The sequence below is a fragment of the Rhipicephalus microplus genome, chromosome 1 (assembly GCF_043290135.1).
Source record: "Rhipicephalus microplus isolate Deutch F79 chromosome 1, USDA_Rmic, whole genome shotgun sequence".
In the NCBI taxonomy this organism is placed as follows: Eukaryota; Metazoa; Arthropoda; class Arachnida; order Ixodida; family Ixodidae; genus Rhipicephalus; species Rhipicephalus microplus.
Window position 1 is genome coordinate 13,471,316 of NC_134700.1, and position 22,159 is coordinate 13,493,474.

The 22,159-nt window shown below is 41.5% G+C and overlaps 5 non-coding genes across 5 annotated transcripts; all 5 read right to left on the reverse strand.

The window, feature by feature from the left end:
* Nucleotides 1-8,531: 8,531 nt before the first annotated feature.
* Nucleotides 8,532-8,604, reverse strand: TRNAT-UGU (transfer RNA threonine (anticodon UGU)). Its single transcript has one exon. It is a non-coding gene; the product is annotated as a tRNA-Thr (tRNA).
* A 4,020-nt stretch (nucleotides 8,605-12,624) lies between these two features.
* On the reverse strand, nucleotides 12,625-12,697 carry TRNAT-UGU (transfer RNA threonine (anticodon UGU)). The gene has a single exon. It is a non-coding gene; the product is annotated as a tRNA-Thr (tRNA).
* An 837-nt stretch (nucleotides 12,698-13,534) lies between these two features.
* TRNAT-UGU (transfer RNA threonine (anticodon UGU)) lies at nucleotides 13,535-13,607 on the reverse strand. Its single transcript has one exon. It is a non-coding gene; the product is annotated as a tRNA-Thr (tRNA).
* Nucleotides 13,608-18,536: 4,929 nt separating this feature from the next.
* On the reverse strand, nucleotides 18,537-18,609 carry TRNAT-UGU (transfer RNA threonine (anticodon UGU)). Its single transcript has one exon. It is a non-coding gene; the product is annotated as a tRNA-Thr (tRNA).
* Nucleotides 18,610-19,446: 837 nt separating this feature from the next.
* TRNAT-UGU (transfer RNA threonine (anticodon UGU)) lies at nucleotides 19,447-19,519 on the reverse strand. The gene has a single exon. It is a non-coding gene; the product is annotated as a tRNA-Thr (tRNA).
* Between the last annotated feature and the right edge of the window lie 2,640 nt (nucleotides 19,520-22,159).

Consider the following 22,159-nt stretch of genomic DNA (forward strand, 5'->3'; position numbering starts at 1 on the left):
TGTGAACTTAGAAGAAGGAGTGACAGTCAGCGCCATCTATAAACCAAACAATGAATGTGAAAACACTCCTATGTGCATGTTTGGCGTCACGTAGCACGTGAACTTATTATGAGCAAGCAGCTGATTAATTGTCCCTCTTATACAACCTAAACACACCAAGTCTGCCAGTACAAGACCCTCGTTCATTGTAATAAGGGAAAGAAGTGTATACCTAAGGGCTCGTTTTTGAGTGTTTTAACACAATATAATGAGATCTAACAGACAGTAATGCCAAGGAATGTACAGGGGAAGTTATTAGAACCAATGGAATGTAATTGAGAAGAAAGAAAAGTGGATGAAAGAGTAACGAGCCGTGGGAAGGAATCGAACATACGACCTTTAAATAACGCGTTCGATGCTCTAACCACTGAGCTACCACAGCGGCCTTCCATCCATCCACTTTTTTGAGTTTATATGTGAACTTAGAAGAAGGAGTGACAGTCAGCGCCATCTATAAGCCAAACGACAAATGTGAAAACACTCCTATGCGCATGTTTGGCGTCACGTAGCACGTGAACTTATTGTGAGCGGGCATCTGATTAATTGTCCCTCTTATACAACCTAAACACAACACGTCTGCCAGTACGAGACCCTCGTTCAATGAAATAAGGGAAAAAAGTGTATACCTAAGGGCTCGTTTTCCGTGTTTTAACGCAATATTATTGAGATCTAACAGACAGTAATGACAAGGAATGTACAGGGGAAGTTGTTAGAATCAATGGAATGTAAATAAGAAGAAAGAAAAGTGGATGAAAAAATAACCAGCCGTGGGCAGGAATCGAACCTACGACCTTCGAATAACGCGTTCGATGCTTTAACCACTGAGCTACCACAGCGGCCTTCCTTCCATCCACTTTTTTGAGTTTATATGTGAATTCAGAAGAAGGAGTGACAGTCAGCACCATCTATAAGCAAAACAACGATTGTGAAAACACTCTTATGCGCATGTTTGGCGTCACGTAGCACGTGAACTTATTATGAGCGGGCAGCTGATTTATTGTCCCTCTTATACAACCCAAAGACACCAAGTCTGCCAGTACGAGACCCTCTTTCAATGAAAGAAGGGAAAGAAGTGTATACCTAAGGGCTCATTTTTGCGTGTTTTAACACCATATTAATGAGATCTAACAGACAGTAATGCCAAGGAATGTACAGGGGAAGTTATTTGAACCAATGGAATGTAAATAAGAAGAAAGAAAAGTGGATGAAAGAGTAACGATCCGTGGGCAGGAATGGAACATACGACCTTTATATAACGCGTTCGATGCTCTAACCACTGAGCTACCACAGCGACCTTCCATCCATCCACTTTTTTGAGTTTATATGTGAACTTAGAAGAAGGAGTGACAGTCAGCGCCATCTATAAGCCAAACGACGAACGTGAGAACACTCTTATGCGCATGTTTGGCGTCACGTAGCACGTGAACTTATTATGAGCGGGCCGCTGACTAATTGTCCCTCTTATACAACCTAAACACACCAATTCTGCCGGTACGAGACACTCGTTCAATGAAATAAGGGAAAGAAGTGTATACCTAAGGGCTCGTTTTTCCGTGTTTTAACACAATATTAATGAGATCTAACAGACAGTAATGCCAAGGAATGTACAGGGGAAGTTATTAGAACCAATGGAATGTAAATAAGAAGAATGAAAAGTGGATGAAAAAATAACCAGCCGTGGGCAGGAATCAAACCTACGACCTTCAAATAACACGTTCGATACTCTAACCACTGAGCTACCACAGTGGCCTTCCCTGCATCCACTTTTTTTAGTTTATATGTGAATTTAGAAGAAGGAGTGACAGTCAGCACCATCTATAAGCAAAACAACGATTGTGGAAACACTCTTATGCGCATGTTTGGCGTCACGTAGCACGTGAACTTATTATGAGCGGGCAGCTGATTTATTGTCCCTCTTATACAACCCAAAGACATCAAGTCTGCCAGTACGAGACCCTCGTTCAATGAAATAAGGGAAAAAGTGTATACCTAAGGGCTCGTTTTTGCGTGTTTTAACACAATATTAATGAGATCTAACAGACAGTAATGCCAAGGAATGTACAGGGGAAGTTATTTGAACCAAAGGAATGTAAATAAGAAGAAAGAAAAGTGGATGAAAAAATAACCAGGCGTGGGCGGAATCGAACCTACGACCTTCGAATAACGCGTTAGATGGTCTAACCACTGATCTACCACAGCTGCCTTCCCTCCATCCACTTTATGAGTTTATATGTGAATTTAGAAGTAGGAGTGACAGTCAGCGCCATCTATAAGCCAAACGACGAATGTGAAAACACACTTATGCACATGTTTGGCGTCCCGTAGCACGTGAACTTATTATGAGCGGGCAGCTGATTAATTGTCCCTCTCATACAACCTAAACACACCAAGTCTGCCAGTACGAGACCCTAGCTCAATGAAATAGGGGAAAGAAGTGTAAACCTAAGGGCTCGTTTTTTCGTGTTTTAACACAATAATAATGAGATCTAACAGACAGTCATGCCAAGGAACGTACAGGGGAAGTTATTAGAACCAATGGAATGTAAATAGGAGGAAAGAAAAGTCGATGAAAAAATAACAAGCCGTGGGCAGAAATCGAACCTACGACCTTCAAATAACGCGTTCGATGGTCTAATCACTGAGCTACCACAGCGGCCTTCCCTCCATCCACTTTTTTGAGTTTATATGTGAATTTGGAAGTAGGAGTGACAGTCAGCGCCATCTATAAGCCAAACGACGAATGTGAAAACACTCTTATGCGCATGTTTGGTGTCACGTAGCACGTGAACTTATTATGAGCGGGCAGCTGACTAATTGTCCCTCTTATACAACCTAAACACACCAATTCTGCCGGTACGTGACACTCGTTCAATGAAATAAGGGAAAGAAGTGTATACCTAAGGGCTCGTTTTTCCGTGTTTTAACACAATATTAATGAGATCTAACAGACAGTAATGCCAAGGAATGTACAGGGGAAGTTATTAGAACCAATGGAATGTAAATAAGAAGAAAGAAAAGTGGATGAAAAAATAACCAGCCGTGGTCAGGAATCGAACCTACGACCTTCGAATAACGCGTTCGATGCTCTAACCACTGATCTACCACAGCTGCCTTCCCTCCACCCACTTTTTTGAGTTTATATGTGAATTTAGAAGTAGGAGTGACAGTGAGTTCCATCTATGAGCCAAACGAAGAATGTGAAAACACACTTATGCATATGTTTGGCATCACGTAGCACGTGAACTTATTATGAGCGGGCAGCTGATTAATTGTTCCTCTTATACAACCTAAACACACCAAGTCTGCCAGTACGACACCCTAGCTCAATGAAATAGAGGAAAGAAGTGTATACCTAAGGGCTCGTTTTTCCGTGTTTAACACAATATTAATGAGATCTAACAGACAGTCATGCCAAGGAATGTACAGGGGAAGTTACTAGAACCAATGGAATGTAAATAAGAAGAAAGAAAGGTGGATGAAAAAATAACCAGCCGTGGGCAGAAATCGAACCTACGACCTTCAAATAACGCGTTCGATGGTCTAACCACTGAGCTACCACAGCGGCCTTCCCTCCATCCACTTTTTTGAGTTTATATGTGAATTTGGAAGTAGGAGTGACAGTCAGCGCCATCTATAAGCCAAACGACGAATTCGAAAACACTCTTATGCGCAGGTTTGGCGTCACGTAGCACGTGAACTCATTGTGAGCGGGCAGCTGATTTATTGTCCCTCTTATACAACCTAAACACACGAATTCTGCGAGTACCAGATACCTCATTCAATGAAATAAGGGAAAGAAGTGTATACCTAGAGGCTTTGTTTTTCCGTATTTTAACACAATATTATTGAGATCTAACAGACAGTAATGCCAAGAAATGTACAGGGGAAGTTATTAGAACCAATGAAATGTAAATGAGAAGAAAAAAAAGTGGATGAAAAAATAACCAGCCGTGGGCAGGAATCAAACCTACGACTTCAAATAACACGTTCGATGCTCTAACTACTGAGCTACCACAGCGGCCTTCCCTCCATCCACTTTTTTGAGTTCATATGTGAATTCAGAAGAAGGAGTGACAGTCAGCACCATCTATAAGCAAAACAATGATGGTGAAAACACTCTTATGCGCATGTTTGGCGTCACGTAGCACGTGAACTTATTATGAGCGGGAGCTGATTTATTGTCCCTTTTATACAACCTAAACACACCAATTCTGCGAGTACGAGACCCTCATTCAATGAAATAAGGGAAAGAAGTGTATACCTAGGGGCTTTGTTTTTCCGTGTTTTACCACAATTATATTGAGAACTAACAGACAGTAATGCCAAGGAATGTACAGGGGAAGTTATTTGAACCAATGGAATGTAAATAAGAAGAAAGAAAAGTGGATGAAAAAATAACCAGCCGTGGGCAGAATCGAACCTACGACCTTCAAATAACGCGTTCGATGCTCTAACCACTGATCTACCACAGCTGCCTTCCCTCCATCCACTTTTATGAGTTTATATGTGAATTTAGAAGTAGGAGTGACAGTCAGCGCCATCTATAAGCCAAACGACGAATGTGAAAACACACTTATGCACATGTTTGGCGTCCCGTAGCACGTGAACTTATTATGAGCGGGCAGCTGATTAATTGTCCCTCTCATACAACCTAAACACACCAAGTCTGCCAGTACGAGACCCTAGCTCAATGAAATAGGGGAAAGAAGTGTAAACCTAAGGGCTCGTTTTTTCGTGTTTTAACACAATATTAATGAGATCTAACAGACAGTCATGCCAAGGAACGTACAGGGGAAGTTATTAGAACCAATGGAATGTAAATAGGAAGAAAGAAAAGTCGATGAAAAAATAACAAGCCGTGGGCAGAAATCGAACCTACGACCTTCAAATAACGCGTTCGATGGTCTAATCACTGAGCTACCACAGCGGCCTTCCCTCCATCCACTTTTTTGAGTTTATATGTGCATTTGGAAGTAGGAGTGACAGTCAGCGCCATCTATAAGCCAAACGACGAATGTAAAAACACTCTTATGCGCATGTTTGGCGTCACGTAGCACGTGAACGTATTGTGAGCGGGCAGCTGATTAATTGTCCCTTTTATACAACCTAAACACACCAATTCTGCGAGTACGAGACCCTCATTCAATGAAATAAGGTAAAGAAGTGTATACCTAGAACTTTGTTTTTCCGTGTTTTACCACAATTATATTGAGAACTAACAGACAGTAATGCCAAGGAATGTACAGGGGAAGTTATCAGAACCAATGGAATGTAAATAAGAAGAAAGAAAAGTGGATGAAAAAATAATCAGCCGTGGGCAGGAATCGAACCTACGACCTTCGAATAACGCGTTCGATGCTCTAACCACTGATCTACCACAGCTGCCTTCCCGCCATCCACTTTTTTGAGTTTATATGTGAACTTAAAAGAAGGAGTCACAGTCAGCGCCATCTATAAACCAAACGACGATTGTGAAAACACTCCTATGCGCATGTTTGGCGTCACGTAGCACGTGAACTTATTATGAGCGAGCAGCTGATTAATTGTCCCTCTTATACAACCTAAACACACCAAGTCTGCCAGTACGAGACCGTCGTTCAATGAAATAAGGGAAAGAAGTGTATACCTAAGTGCTCGTTTTTCCGTGTTTTAACACAATATTAATGAGATCTAACAGACAGTAATGCCAACGAATGTACAGGGGAAGTTATTAGAACCAATGGAATGTAAATAAGAAGAAAGAAAAGTGGATGAAAAAATAACCAGCCGTGGGCAGGAATCGAACCTACAACCTTCGAATAACGCGTTCGATGCTCTAACCACTGATCTACCACAGCTGCCTTCCCTCCACCCACTTTTATGAGTTTATATGTGAATTTAGAAGTAGGAGTGACAGTCAGTTCCATCTATAAGCCAAACGACAAATGTGAAAACACACTTATGCATATGTTTGGCATCACATAGCACGTGAACTTATTATGAGCGGGCAGTTGATTAATTGTTCCTCTTATACAACCTAAACACACCAAGTCTGCCAGTACGAGACCCTAGCTCAATGAAATAGAGGAAAGAAGTGTATACCTAAGGGCTCGTTTTTCCGCGTTTAACACAATATTAATGAGATCTAACAGACAGTCATGTCAAGGAATGTACAGGGGAAGTTACTAGAACCAATGGAATGTAAATAAGAAGAAAGAAAAGTGGATGAAAAAATAACCAGCCGTGGGCAGAAATCGAACCTACGACCTTCAAATAACGCGTTCGAAGGTCTAACCACTGAGCTACCACAGCGGCCTTCCCTCCATCCACTTTTTTGAGTTCATATGTGAACTTAGAAGAAGGAGTGACAGTCAGCGCCATCTATAAGCCAAACGACGAATGTGAAAACACTCTTATGCGCATGTTTGGCGTCACGTAGCACGTGAACTTATTGTGAGCGGGCAGCTGATTAATTGTCCCTCTTATACAACCTAAACACACCATTTCTGCGAGTATGAGACCCTCATTCAATGAAAAAAGGGAAAGAAGTGTATACCTAGGGGCTTTGTTTTTCCGTGTTTTAACACAATATTATTGAGATCTAACAGACAGTAATGCCAAGGAATGTACAGGGGAAGTTATTAGAACCAATGGAATGTAAATAAAAAGAAGGAAAAGTGGATGAAAAAAATAACCAGCCGTGGGCAGGAATCGAACCTACGACCTTCAAATAACACGTTCCATGCTCCAACCACTGAGCTACCACAGCGGCCTTCCCTCCATCCACTTTTCTGAGTTTATATGTGAATTCAGAAGGAGTGACAGTCAGCACCATCTATAAGCAAAACGACAATGGTGAAAACACTCTTATGCGCATGTTTGGCGTCACGTAGCACGTGAACTTATGATGAGCGGGCAGCTGATTTATTGTCCCTCTTATACAACCCAAAGACACCAAGTCTGCCAGTACGAGACCGTCGTTCAATGAAATAAGGGAAAGAAGTGTATACCTAAGGGCTCGTTTTTGCGTGTTTTAACACAATAATAATGAGATGTAACAGACAGTAATGCCAAGGAATGTACAGGGGAAGTTGTTAGAACCAATGAAATGTAAATAAGAAGAAAGAAAAGAGGATGAAAAAATAACCAGCCGTGGGCAGGAATCGAACCTACGACCTTCGAATAACGCGTTCGATGCTTTAACCACTGAGCTACCACAGCGGCCTTCCTTCCATCCACTTTTTTGAGTTTATATGTGAATTCAGAAGAAGGAGTGACAGTCAGCACCATCTATAAGCAAAACAACGATTGTGAAAACACTCTTATGCGCATGTTTGGCGTCACGTAGCACGTGAACTTATTATGAGCGGGCAGCTGATTAATTGTCCCTCTTATACAACCTAAAGACACCAAGTCTGCCAGTACGAGACCCTCGTTCAATGAAATAAGGGAAAAAAGTGTATACCTAAGCGCTCGTTTTTCCGTGTTTTAACACAATAATAATGAGATCTAACAGACAGTAATGCCAAGGAATGTACAGGGGAAGTTATTAGAACCAATGGAATGTAAATAAGATGAAAGAATTGTGGATGAAAAAATAACCAGCCGTGGGCAGGAATCGAACCTACGACCTTCAAATAACACGTTCGATGCTCTAACCACTGAGCTACCAAAGCGGCCTTCCATCCATCCACTTTTTTGAGTTTATATGTGAACTTAGACGAAGGAGTGACAGTCAGCGCCATCTATAAGCCAAACGACGAATGTGAAAACACTCTTATGCGCATGTTTGGCGTTACGTAGCACGTGAACTTATTAGGAGCGGGCAGCTGACTAATTGTCCCTCTTATACAACATAAACACACCAATTCTGCCGGTACGAGACACTCGTTCAATGAAATAAGGGAAAGAAGTGTATACCTAAGGGCTCGTTTTTCCGTGTTTTAACACAATAATAATGAGATCTAACAGACAGTAATGCCAAGGAATGTACAGGGGAAGTTATTAGAACCAATGGAATGTAAATAAGAAGAATGAAAAGTGGATGAAAAAATAACCAGCCGTGGGCAGGAATCAAACCTACGACCTTCAAATAACACGTTCGATGCTCTAACCACTGAGCTACCACAGTGGCCTTCCCTCCATCCACTTTTTTTAGTTTATATGTGAATTAAGAAGAAGGAGTGACAGTCAGCACCATCTATAAGCAAAACAACGATTGTGAAAACACACTTATGCACATGTTTGGCATCACGTAGCACGTGAACTTATTATGAGCGGGCAGCTGAATAATTGTCCCTCTCATACAACCTAAACACGCCAAGTCTGCCAGTACGAGACCCTAGCTCAATGAAATAAGGGAAAAAAGTGTATACCTAAGCGCTCGTTTTTCCGTACTTTAACACAATAATAATGAGATCTAACAGACAGTAATGCCAAGGAATGTACAGGGGAAGTTATTAGAACCAATGGAATGTAAATAAGAAGAAAGAAAAGTGGATGAAAAAATAACCAGCCGTGGGCAGGAATCGAACCTACGACCTTCAAATAACACGTTCGATGCTCTAACCACTGAGCTACCACAGCGGCCTTCCCTCCATCCACTTTTTTGAGTTTATATGTGAACTTAAAAGAAGGAGTGACAGTCAGCGCCATCTATAAGCCAAACGACACATGTGAAAACACTCTTATGCGCATGTTTGGCGTCACGTAGCACGTGAACTTATTGTGAGCGGGCAGCTGAATAATTGTCCCTCTTATACAACCTAAACACACCAATTCTGCGAGTATGAGACCCTCATTCAATGAAATAAGGGAAAGAAGTGTATACCTAGGGGCTTTGTTTTTCCGTGTTTTAACACAATAATAATGAGATCTAACAGACAGTAATGCCAAGGAATTTACAGGGGAAGTTATTTGAACCAATGGAATGTAAATAAGAAGAAAGAAAAGTGGATGAAAAAATAACCAGCCGTGGGCAGGAATCGAACCTACGACCTTCGAATAACGCGTTCGATGCTCTAACCACTGATCTACCACAGCGGCCTTCCCTCCATCCACTTTTTTGACTTTATATGTGAACTTAGAAGAAGGAGTGACAGTCAGCGCCATCTATAAGCCAAACGACGAATGTGAAAACACTGTTATGCGCATGTTTGGCGTCACGTAGCACGTGAACTTATTATGAGCGAGCAGCTGAATAATTGTCCCTCTTATACAACCTAAACACACCAAGTCTGCCAGTACGAGACCGTCGTTCAATGAAATAAGGGAAAGAAGTGTATACCTAAGGGCTCGTTTTTGCGTGTTTTAACACAATAATAATGAGATCTAACAGACAGTAATGCCAAGGAATGTACAGGGGAAGTTATTAGAACCAATGGGATGTAAATAAGAAGAAAGAAAAGTGGATGAAGGAGTAACGAGCCGTGGGCAGGAATCGAACATACGACCTTCAAATAACGCGTTCGATGCTTTAACCACTGAGCTACCACAGCGGCCTTCCTTCCATCCACTTTTTTGAGTTTATATGTGAACTTAGAAGAAGAAGTGACAGTCAGCGCCATCTATAAGCCAAACGACGAATGTGAAAACACTCTTATGCGCATGTTTGGCGTCACGTAGCACGTGAACTTATTATGAGCGGGCCGCTGACTAATTGTCCCTTTTATACAACCTAAACACACCAATTCTGCCGGTACGTGACACTCGTTCAATGAAATAAGGGAAAGAAGTGTATACCTAAGGGCTCGTTTTTCCGTGTTTTAACACAATATTAATGAGATCTAACAGACAGTAATGCCAAGGAATGTACAGGGGAAGTTATTAGAACCAATGGAATGTAAATAAGAAGAAAGAAAAGTGGATGAAAAAATAACCGGCCGTGGGCAGGAATCGAACCTACGACCTTCGAATAACGCGTTCGATGCTCTAACCACTGATCTACCAGAGCTGCCTTCCCTCCACCCACTTTTATGAGTTTATATGTGAATTTAGAAATAGGAGTGACAGTCAGTTCCATCTATAAGCCAAACGACGAATGTGAAAACACACTTATGCATATGTTTGGCATCACGTAGCACGTGAACTTATTATGAGCGGGCAGCTGATTAATTGTTCCTCTTATACAACCTAAACACACCAAGTCTGCCAGTACGAGACCCTAGCTCAATGAAATAGAGGAAAGAAGTGTATACCTAAGGGCTGGTTTTTCCACGTTTAACACAATATTAATGAGATCTAAAAGACAGTCATGTCAAGGAATGTACAGGGGAAGTTACTAGAACCAATAGAATGTAAATAAGAAGAAAGAAAAGAGGATGAAAAAATAACCAGCCGTGGGCAGAAATCGAACCTACGACCTTCAAATAACGCGTTCGATGGTCTAACCACTGAGCTACCACAGCGGCCTTCCCTCCATCCACTTTTTTGAGTTTATATGTGAATTTGGAAGTAGGAGTGACAGTCAGCGCCATCTATAAGCCAAACGACGAATGTGAAAACACTCTTATGCGCATGTTTGGCGTCACGTAGCACGTGAACTCATTGTGAGCGGGCAGCTGATTTATTGTCCCTCTTATACAACCTAAACACACGAATTCTGCGAGTACGAGACCCTCATTCAATGAAATAAGGGAAAGAAGTGTATACCTAGGGCTTTGTTTTTTCGTATTTAACACAATATTATTGAGATCTAACAGACAGTAATGCCAAGAAATGTACAGGGGAAGTTATTAGAACCAATGGAATGTAAATAAGAAGAAAGAAAAGTGGATGAAAAAATAACCAGCCGTGGGCAGGAGTCGAACCTACGACCTTCAAATAACACGTTCCATGCTCTAACCACTGAGCTACCACAGCGGCCTTCCCTCAATCCAATTATCTGAGTTTATATGTGAATTCAGAAGAATGAGTGACAGTCAGCACCATCTATAAGCAAAACGACAATGGTGAAAACACTCTTAGGCGCATGTTTGGCGTCACGTAGCACGTGAACTTATTATGAGCGGGCAGCTGATTTATTGTCCCTCTTATACAACCCAAAGATACCAAGTCTGCCAGTACGAGACCGTCGTTCAATGAAATAAGGGAAAGAAGTGTATACATAAGGGCTCGTTTTTGCGTGTTTTAACACAATAATAATGAGATCTAACAGACAGTAATGCCAAGGAATGTACAGGGGAAGTTATTTGAACCAATGGAATGTAAATAAGAAGAAAGAAAAGTGGATGAAAAAATAACCAGCCGTGGGCGGAATCGAACCTACGACCTTCAAATAACGCGTTCGATGCTCTAACCACTGATCTACCACAGCTGCCTTCCCTCCATCCACTTTTATGAGTTTATATGTGAATTTAGAAGTAGGAGTGACAGTCAGCGCCATCTATAAGCCAAACGACGAATGTGAAAACACATTTATGCACATGTTTGGCGTCACGTAGCACGTGAACTTATTATGATCGGGCAGCTGATTAATTGTCCCTCTCATACAACCTAAACACACCAAGTCTGCCAGTACGAGACCCTAGCTCAATGAAATAGGGGAAAGAAGTGTAAACCTAAGGGCTCGTTTTTTCGTGTTTTAACACAATATTAATGAGATCTAACAGACAGTCATGCCAAGGAACGTACAGGGGAAGTTATTAGAACCAATGGAATGTAAATAGGAAGAAAGAAAAGTGGATGAAAAAATAACAAGCCGTGGGCAGAAATCGAACCTACGACCTTCAAATAACGCGTTCGATGGTCTAATCACTGAGCTACCACAGCGGCCTTCCCTCCATCCACTTTTTTGAGTTTATATGTGAATTTAGAAGTAGGAGTGACAGTCAGCGCCATCTATAAGCCAAACGACGAATGTGAAAACACTCTTATGCGCATGTTTGGCGTCACGTAGCACGTGAACTTATTGTGAGCGGGCAGCTGATTAATTGTCCCTTTTATACAACCTAAACACACCAATTCTGCGAGTACGAGACCATCATTCAATGAAATAAGGGAAAGAAGTGTATACCTAGGGGCTTTGTTTTTCCATGTTTTACCACAATTATATTGAGATCTAACAGACAGTAATGCCAAGGAATGTACAGGGGAAGTTATTAGAATCAATGGAATGTAAATAAGAAGAAAGAAAAGTGGATGAAAAAATAACCAGCCGTGGGCAGGAATCGAACCTACGACCTTCGAATAACGCGTTCGATGCTCTAACCACTGATCTACCACAGCTGCCTTCCCTCCATCCACTTTTTTGAGTTTATATGTGAACTTAGAAGAAGGAGTGGCAGTCAGCGCCATCTATAAGCCAAACGACGAATGTGAAAACACTCCTATGCGCATGTTTGGCGTCACGTAGCACGTGAACTTATAATGAGCGAGCAGCTGATTAATTGTCCCTCCTCTACAACCTAAGCACACCAAGTCTGCCAGTACGAGACCCTCGTTCATTGTAATAGGGGAAAGAAGTGTATACCTAAGGGCTCGTTTTTGCGTGTTTTAACACAATATAATGAGATCTAACAGACAGTAATGCCAAGGAATATACAGGGGAAGTTATTAGAACCAATGGAATGTAAATAAGAAGAAAGAAAAGTGGATCAAAAAATAACCAGCCGTGGGCAGGAATCGAACCTACGACCTTCAAATAACACGTTCGATGCTCTAACCACTGAGCTACCACAGCGGCCTTCCCTCCATCCACTTTTCTGAGTTTATATGTGAATTCAGAAGAAGGAGTGACAGTCAGCACCATCTATAAGCAAAACGACGATGGTGAAAACACTCTTATGCGCATGTTTGGCGTCACGTAGCACGTGAACTTATTATGAGCGGGCAGCTGATTTATTGTCCCTCTTATACAACCCAAAGACACCAAGTCTGCCAGTACGAGACCCTCGTTCAATGAAATAAGGGAAAGAAGTGTATACCTAAGGGCTCGTTTTTGCGTGTTTTAACACAATATTAATGAGATCTAACAGACAGTAATGCGAAGGAACGTACAGGGGAAGTTATTAGAACCAATGGAATGTAAATAAGAAGAATGAAAAGTGGATGAAAAAATAACCAGCCGTGGGCAGGAATCAAACCTACGACCTTCAAATAACACGTTCGATGCTCTAACCACTGAGCTACCACAGTGGCCTTCCCTCCATCCACTTTTTTTAGTTTATATGTGAATTAAGAAGAAGGAGTGACAGTCAGCACCATCTATAAGCAAAACAACGATTGTGAAAACACACTTATGCACATGTTTGGCATCACGTAGCACGTGAACTTATTATGAGCGGGCAGCTGAATAATTGTCCCTCTCATACAACCTAAACACACCAAGTCTGCCAGTACGAGACCCTAGCTCAATGAAATAAGGGAAAAAAGTGTATACCTAAGCGCTCGTTTTTCCGTACTTTAACACAATAATAATGAGATCTAACAGACAGTAATGCCAAGGAATGTACAGGGGAAGTTATTAGAACCAATGGAATGTAAATAAGAAGAAAGAAAAGTGGATGAAAAAATAACCAGCCGTGGGCAGGAATCGAACCTACGACCTTCAAATAACACGTTCGATGCTCTAACCACTGAGCTACCACAGCGGCCTTCCCTCCATCCACTTTTTTGAGTTTATATGTGAACTTAGAAGAAGGAGTGACAGTCAGCGCCATCTATAAGCCAAACGACACATGTGAAAACACTCTTATGCGCATGTTTGGCGTCACGTAGCACGTGAACTTATTGTGAGCGGGCAGCTGAATAATTGTCCCTCTTATACAACCTAAACACACCAATTCTGCGAGTATGAGACCCTCATTCAATGAAATAAGGGAAAGAAGTGTATACCTAGGGGCTTTGTTTTTCCGTGTTTTAACACAATAATAATGAGATCTAACAGACAGTAATGCCAAGGAATTTACAGGGGAAGTTATTTGAACCAATGGAATGTAAATAAGAAGAAAGAAAAGTGGATGAAAAAATAACCAGCCGTGGGCAGGAATCGAACCTACGACCTTCGAATAACGCGTTCGATGCTCTAACCACTGATCTACCACAGCGGCCTTCCCTCCATCCACTTTTTTGACTTTATATGTGAACTTAGAAGAAGGAGTGACAGTCAGCGCCATCTATAAGCCAAACGACGAATGTGAAAACACTGTTATGCGCATGTTTGGCGTCACGTAGCACGTGAACTTATTATGAGCGAGCAGCTGAATAATTGTCCCTCTTATACAACCTAAACACACCAAGTCTGCCAGTACGAGACCGTCGTTCAATGAAATAAGGGAAAGAAGTGTATACCTAAGGGCTCGTTTTTGCGTGTTTTAACACAATAATAATGAGATCTAACAGACAGTAATGCCAAGGAATGTACAGGGGAAGTTATTAGAACCAATGGGATGTAAATAAGAAGAAAGAAAAGTGGATGAAGGAGTAACGAGCCGTGGGCAGGAATCGAACATACGACCTTCAAATAACGCGTTCGATGCTTTAACCACTGAGCTACCACAGCGGCCTTCCTTCCATCCACTTTTTTGAGTTTATATGTGAACTTAGAAGAAGAAGTGACAGTCAGCGCCATCTATAAGCCAAACGACGAATGTGAAAACACTCTTATGCGCATGTTTGGCGTCACGTAGCACGTGAACTTATTATGAGCGGGCCGCTGACTAATTGTCCCTTTTATACAACCTAAACACACCAATTCTGCCGGTACGTGACACTCGTTCAATGAAATAAGGGAAAGAAGTGTATACCTAAGGGCTCGTTTTTCCGTGTTTTAACACAATATTAATGAGATCTAACAGACAGTAATGCCAAGGAATGTACAGGGGAAGTTATTAGAACCAATGGAATGTAAATAAGAAGAAAGAAAAGTGGATGAAAAAATAACCGGCCGTGGGCAGGAATCGAACCTACGACCTTCGAATAACGCGTTCGATGCTCTAACCACTGATCTACCAGAGCTGCCTTCCCTCCACCCACTTTTATGAGTTTATATGTGAATTTAGAAATAGGAGTGACAGTCAGTTCCATCTATAAGCCAAACGACGAATGTGAAAACACACTTATGCATATGTTTGGCATCACGTAGCACGTGAACTTATTATGAGCGGGCAGCTGATTAATTGTTCCTCTTATACAACCTAAACACACCAAGTCTGCCAGTACGAGACCCTAGCTCAATGAAATAGAGGAAAGAAGTGTATACCTAAGGGCTGGTTTTTCCACGTTTAACACAATATTAATGAGATCTAAAAGACAGTCATGTCAAGGAATGTACAGGGGAAGTTACTAGAACCAATAGAATGTAAATAAGAAGAAAGAAAAGAGGATGAAAAAATAACCAGCCGTGGGCAGAAATCGAACCTACGACCTTCAAATAACGCGTTCGATGGTCTAACCACTGAGCTACCACAGCGGCCTTCCCTCCATCCACTTTTTTGAGTTTATATGTGAATTTGGAAGTAGGAGTGACAGTCAGCGCCATCTATAAGCCAAACGACGAATGTGAAAACACTCTTATGCGCATGTTTGGCGTCACGTAGCACGTGAACTCATTGTGAGCGGGCAGCTGATTTAGTGTCCCTCTTATACAACCTAAACACACGAATTCTGCGAGTACGAGACCCTCATTCAATGAAATAAGGGAAAGAAGTGTATACCTAGGGCTTTGTTTTTTCGTATTTAACACAATATTATTGAGATCTAACAGACAGTAATGCCAAGAAATGTACAGGGGAAGTTATTAGAACCAATGGAATGTAAATAAGAAGAAAGAAAAGTGGATGAAAAAATAACCAGCCGTGGGCAGGAGTCGAACCTACGACCTTCAAATAACACGTTCCATGCTCTAACCACTGAGCTACCACAGCGGCCTTCCCTCAATCCAATTATCTGAGTTTATATGTGAATTCAGAAGAAGGAGTGACAGTCAGCACCATCTATAAGCAAAACGACAATGGTGAAAACACTCTTAGGCGCATGTTTGGCGTCACGTAGCACGTGAACTTATTATGAGCGGGCAGCTGATTTATTGTCCCTCTTATACAACCCAAAGATACCAAGTCTGCCAGTACGAGACCGTCGTTCAATGAAATAAGGGAAAGAAGTGTATACATAAGGGCTCGTTTTTGCGTGTTTTAACACAATAATAATGAGATCTAACAGACAGTAATGCCAAGGAATGTACAGGGGAAGTTATTTGAACCAATGGAATGTAAATAAGAAGAAAGAAAAGTGGATGAAAAAATAACCAGCCGTGGGCGGAATCGAACCTACGACCTTCAAATAACGCGTTCGATGCTCTAACCACTGATCTACCACAGCTGCCTTCCCTCCATCCACTTTTATGAGTTTATATGTGAATTTAGAAGTAGGAGTGACAGTCAGCGCCATCTATAAGCCAAACGACGAATGTGAAAACACATTTATGCACATGTTTGGCGTCACGTAGCACGTGAACTTATTATGATCGGGCAGCTGATTAATTGTCCCTCTCATACAACCTAAACACACCAAGTCTGCCAGTACGAGACCCTAGCTCAATGAAATAGGGGAAAGAAGTGTAAACCTAAGGGCTCGTTTTTTCGTGTTTTAACACAATATTAATGAGATCTAACAGACAGTCATGCCAAGGAACGTACAGGGGAAGTTATTAGAACCAATGGAATGTAAATAGGAAGAAAGAAAAGTGGATGAAAAAATAACAAGCCGTGGGCAGAAATCGAACCTACGACCTTCAAATAACGCGTTCGATGGTCTAATCACTGAGCTACCACAGCGGCCTTCCCTCCATCCACTTTTTTGAGTTTATATGTGAATTTAGAAGTAGGAGTGACAGTCAGCGCCATCTATAAGCCAAACGACGAATGTGAAAACACTCTTATGCGCATGTTTGGCGTCACGTAGCACGTGAACTTATTGTGAGCGGGCAGCTGATTAATTGTCCCTTTTATACAACCTAAACACACCAATTCTGCGAGTACGAGACCATCATTCAATGAAATAAGGGAAAGAAGTGTATACCTAGGGGCTTTGTTTTTCCATGTTTTACCACAATTATATTGAGATCTAACAGACAGTAATGCCAAGGAATGTACAGGGGAAGTTATTAGAATCAATGGAATGTAAATAAGAAGAAAGAAAAGTGGATGAAAAAATAACCAGCCGTGGGCAGGAATCGAACCTACGACCTTCGAATAACGCGTTCGATGCTCTAACCACTGATCTACCAGAGCTGCCTTCCCTCCACCCACTTTTATGAGTTTATATGTGAATTTAGAAATAGGAGTGACAGTCAGTTCCATCTATAAGCCAAACGACGAATGTGAAAACACACTTATGCATATGTTTGGCATCACGTAGCACGTGAACTTATTATGAGCGGGCCGCTGACTAATTGTCCCTTTTATACAACCTAAACACACCAATTCTGCCGGTACGTGACACTCGTTCAATGAAATAAGGGAAAGAAGTGTATACCTAAGGGCTCGTTTTTCCGTGTTTTAACACAATATTAATGAGATCTAACAGACAGTAATGCCAAGGAATGTACAGGGGAAGTTATTAGAACCAATGGAATGTAAATAAGAAGAAAGAAAAGTGGATGAAAAAATAACCGGCCGTGGGCAGGAATCGAACCTACGACCTTCGAATAACGCGTTCGATGCTCTAACCACTGATCTACCAGAGCTGCCTTCCCTCCACCCACTTTTATGAGTTTATATGTGAATTTAGAAATAGGAGTGACAGTCAGTTCCATCTATAAGCCAAACGACGAATGTGAAAACACACTTATGCATATGTTTGGCATCACGTAGCACGTGAACTTATTATGAGCGGGCAGCTGATTAATTGTTCCTCTTATACAACCTAAACACACCAAGTCTGCCAGTACGAGACCCTAGCTCAATGAAATAGAGGAAAGAAGTGTATACCTAAGGGCTGGTTTTTCCACGTTTAACACAATATTAATGAGATCTAAAAGACAGTCATGTCAAGGAATGTACAGGGGAAGTTACTAGAACCAATAGAATGTAAATAAGAAGAAAGAAAAGAGGATGAAAAAATAACCAGCCGTGGGCAGAAATCGAACCTACGACCTTCAAATAACGCGTTCGATGGTCTAACCACTGAGCTACCACAGCGGCCTTCCCTCCATCCACTTTTTTGAGTTTATATGTGAATTTGGAAGTAGGAGTGACAGTCAGCGCCATCTATAAGCCAAACGACGAATGTGAAAACACTCTTATGCGCATGTTTGGCGTCACGTAGCACGTGAACTCATTGTGAGCGGGCAGCTGATTTATTGTCCCTCTTATACAACCTAAACACACGAATTCTGCGAGTACGAGACCCTCATTCAATGAAATAAGGGAAAGAAGTGTATACCTAGGGCTTTGTTTTTTCGTATTTAACACAATATTATTGAGATCTAACAGACAGTAATGCCAAGAAATGTACAGGGGAAGTTATTAGAACCAATGGAATGTAAATAAGAAGAAAGAAAAGTGGATGAAAAAATAACCAGCCGTGGGCAGGAATCGAACCTACGACCTTCAAATAACACGTTCGATGCTCTAACCACTGAGCTACCACAGCGGCCTTCCCTCCATCCACTTTTCTGAGTTTATATGTGAATTCAGAAGAAGGAGTGACAGTCAGCACCATCTATAAGCAAAACGACGATGGTGAAAACACTCTTATGCGCATGTTTGGCGTCACGTAGCACGTGAACTTATTATGAGCGGGCAGCTGATTTATTGTCCCTCTTATACAACCCAAAGACACCAAGTCTGCCAGTACGAGACCCTCGTTCAATGAAATAAGGGAAAGAAGTGTATACCTAAGGGCTCGTTTTTGCGTGTTTTAACACAATATTAATGAGATCTAACAGACAGTAATGCGAAGGAACGTACAGGGGAAGTTATTAGAACCAATGGAATGTAAATAAGAAGAATGAAAAGTGGATGAAAAAATAACCAGCCGTGGGCAGGAATCAAACCTACGACCTTCAAATAACACGTTCGATGCTCTAACCACTGAGCTACCACAGTGGCCTTCCCTCCATCCACTTTTTTTAGTTTATATGTGAATTAAGAAGAAGGAGTGACAGTCAGCACCATCTATAAGCAAAACAACGATTGTGAAAACACACTTATGCACATGTTTGGCATCACGTAGCACGTGAACTTATTATGAGCGGGCAGCTGAATAATTGTCCCTCTCATACAACCTAAACACACCAAGTCTGCCAGTACGAGACCCTAGCTCAATGAAATAAGGGAAAAAAGTGTATACCTAAGCGCTCGTTTTTCCGTACTTTAACACAATAATAATGAGATCTAACAGACAGTAATGCCAAGGAATGTACAGGGGAAGTTATTAGAACCAATGGAATGTAAATAAGAAGAAAGAAAAGTGGATGAAAAAATAACCAGCCGTGGGCAGGAATCGAACCTACGACCTTCAAATAACACGTTCGATGCTCTAACCACTGAGCTACCACAGCGGCCTTCCCTCCATCCACTTTTTTGAGTTTATATGTGAACTTAGAAGAAGGAGTGACAGTCAGCGCCATCTATAAGCCAAACGACACATGTGAAAACACTCTTATGCGCATGTTTGGCGTCACGTAGCACGTGAACTTATTGTGAGCGGGCAGCTGAATAATTGTCCCTCTTATACAACCTAAACACACCAATTCTGCGAGTATGAGACCCTCATTCAATGAAATAAGGGAAAGAAGTGTATACCTAGGGGCTTTGTTTTTCCGTGTTTTAACACAATAATAATGAGATCTAACAGACAGTAATGCCAAGGAATTTACAGGGGAAGTTATTTGAACCAATGGAATGTAAATAAGAAGAAAGAAAAGTGGATGAAAAAATAACCAGCCGTGGGCAGGAATCGAACCTACGACCTTCGAATAACGCGTTCGATGCTCTAACCACTGATCTACCACAGCGGCCTTCCCTCCATCCACTTTTTTGACTTTATATGTGAACTTAGAAGAAGGAGTGACAGTCAGCGCCATCTATAAGCCAAACGACGAATGTGAAAACACTGTTATGCGCATGTTTGGCGTCACGTAGCACGTGAACTTATTATGAGCGAGCAGCTGAATAATTGTCCCTCTTATACAACCTAAACACACCAAGTCTGCCAGTACGAGACCGTCGTTCAATGAAATAAGGGAAAGAAGTGTATACCTAAGGGCTCGTTTTTGCGTGTTTTAACACAATAATAATGAGATCTAACAGACAGTAATGCCAAGGAATGTACAGGGGAAGTTATTAGAACCAATGGGATGTAAATAAGAAGAAAGAAAAGTGGATGAAGGAGTAACGAGCCGTGGGCAGGAATCGAACATACGACCTTCAAATAACGCGTTCGATGCTTTAACCACTGAGCTACCACAGCGGCCTTCCTTCCATCCACTTTTTTGAGTTTATATGTGAACTTAGAAGAAGAAGTGACAGTCAGCGCCATCTATAAGCCAAACGACGAATGTGAAAACACTCTTATGCGCATGTTTGGCGTCACGTAGCACGTGAACTTATTATGAGCGGGCCGCTGACTAATTGTCCCTTTTATACAACCTAAACACACCAATTCTGCCGGTACGTGACACTCGTTCAATGAAATAAGGGAAAGAAGTGTATACCTAAGGGCTCGTTTTTCCGTGTTTTAACACAATATTAATGAGATCTAACAGACAGTAATGCCAAGGAATGTACAGGGGAAGTTATTAGAACCAATGGAATGTAAATAAGAAGAAAGAAAAGTGGATGAAAAAATAACCGGCCGTGGGCAGGAATCGAACCTACGACCTTCGAATAACGCGTTCGATGCTCTAACCACTGATCTACCAGAGCTGCCTTCCCTCCACCCACTTTTATGAGTTTATATGTGAATTTAGAAATAGGAGTGACAGTCAGTTCCATCTATAAGCCAAACGACGAATGTGAAAACACACTTATGCATATGTTTGGCATCACGTAGCACGTGAACTTATTATGAGCGGGCAGCTGATTAATTGTTCCTCTTATACAACCTAAACACACCAAGTCTGCCAGTACGAGACCCTAGCTCAATGAAATAGAGGAAAGAAGTGTATACCTAAGGGCTGGTTTTTCCACGTTTAACACAATATTAATGAGATCTAAAAGACAGTCATGTCAAGGAATGTACAGGGGAAGTTACTAGAACCAATAGAATGTAAATAAGAAGAAAGAAAAGAGGATGAAAAAATAACCAGCCGTGGGCAGAAATCGAACCTACGACCTTCAAATAACGCGTTCGATGGTCTAACCACTGAGCTACCACAGCGGCCTTCCCTCCATCCACTTTTTTGAGTTTATATGTGAATTTGGAAGTAGGAGTGACAGTCAGCGCCATCTATAAGCCAAACGACGAATGTGAAAACACTCTTATGCGCATGTTTGGCGTCACGTAGCACGTGAACTCATTGTGAGCGGGCAGCTGATTTAGTGTCCCTCTTATACAACCTAAACACACGAATTCTGCGAGTACGAGACCCTCATTCAATGAAATAAGGGAAAGAAGTGTATACCTAGGGCTTTGTTTTTTCGTATTTAACACAATATTATTGAGATCTAACAGACAGTAATGCCAAGAAATGTACAGGGGAAGTTATTAGAACCAATGGAATGTAAATAAGAAGAAAGAAAAGTGGATGAAAAAATAACCAGCCGTGGGCAGGAGTCGAACCTACGACCTTCAAATAACACGTTCCATGCTCTAACCACTGAGCTACCACAGCGGCCTTCCCTCAATCCAATTATCTGAGTTTATATGTGAATTCAGAAGAAGGAGTGACAGTCAGCACCATCTATAAGCAAAACGACAATGGTGAAAACACTCTTAGGCGCATGTTTGGCGTCACGTAGCACGTGAACTTATTATGAGCGGGCAGCTGATTTATTGTCCCTCTTATACAACCCAAAGATACCAAGTCTGCCAGTACGAGACCGTCGTTCAATGAAATAAGGGAAAGAAGTGTATACATAAGGGCTCGTTTTTGCGTGTTTTAACACAATAATAATGAGATCTAACAGACAGTAATGCCAAGGAATGTACAGGGGAAGTTATTTGAACCAATGGAATGTAAATAAGAAGAAAGAAAAGT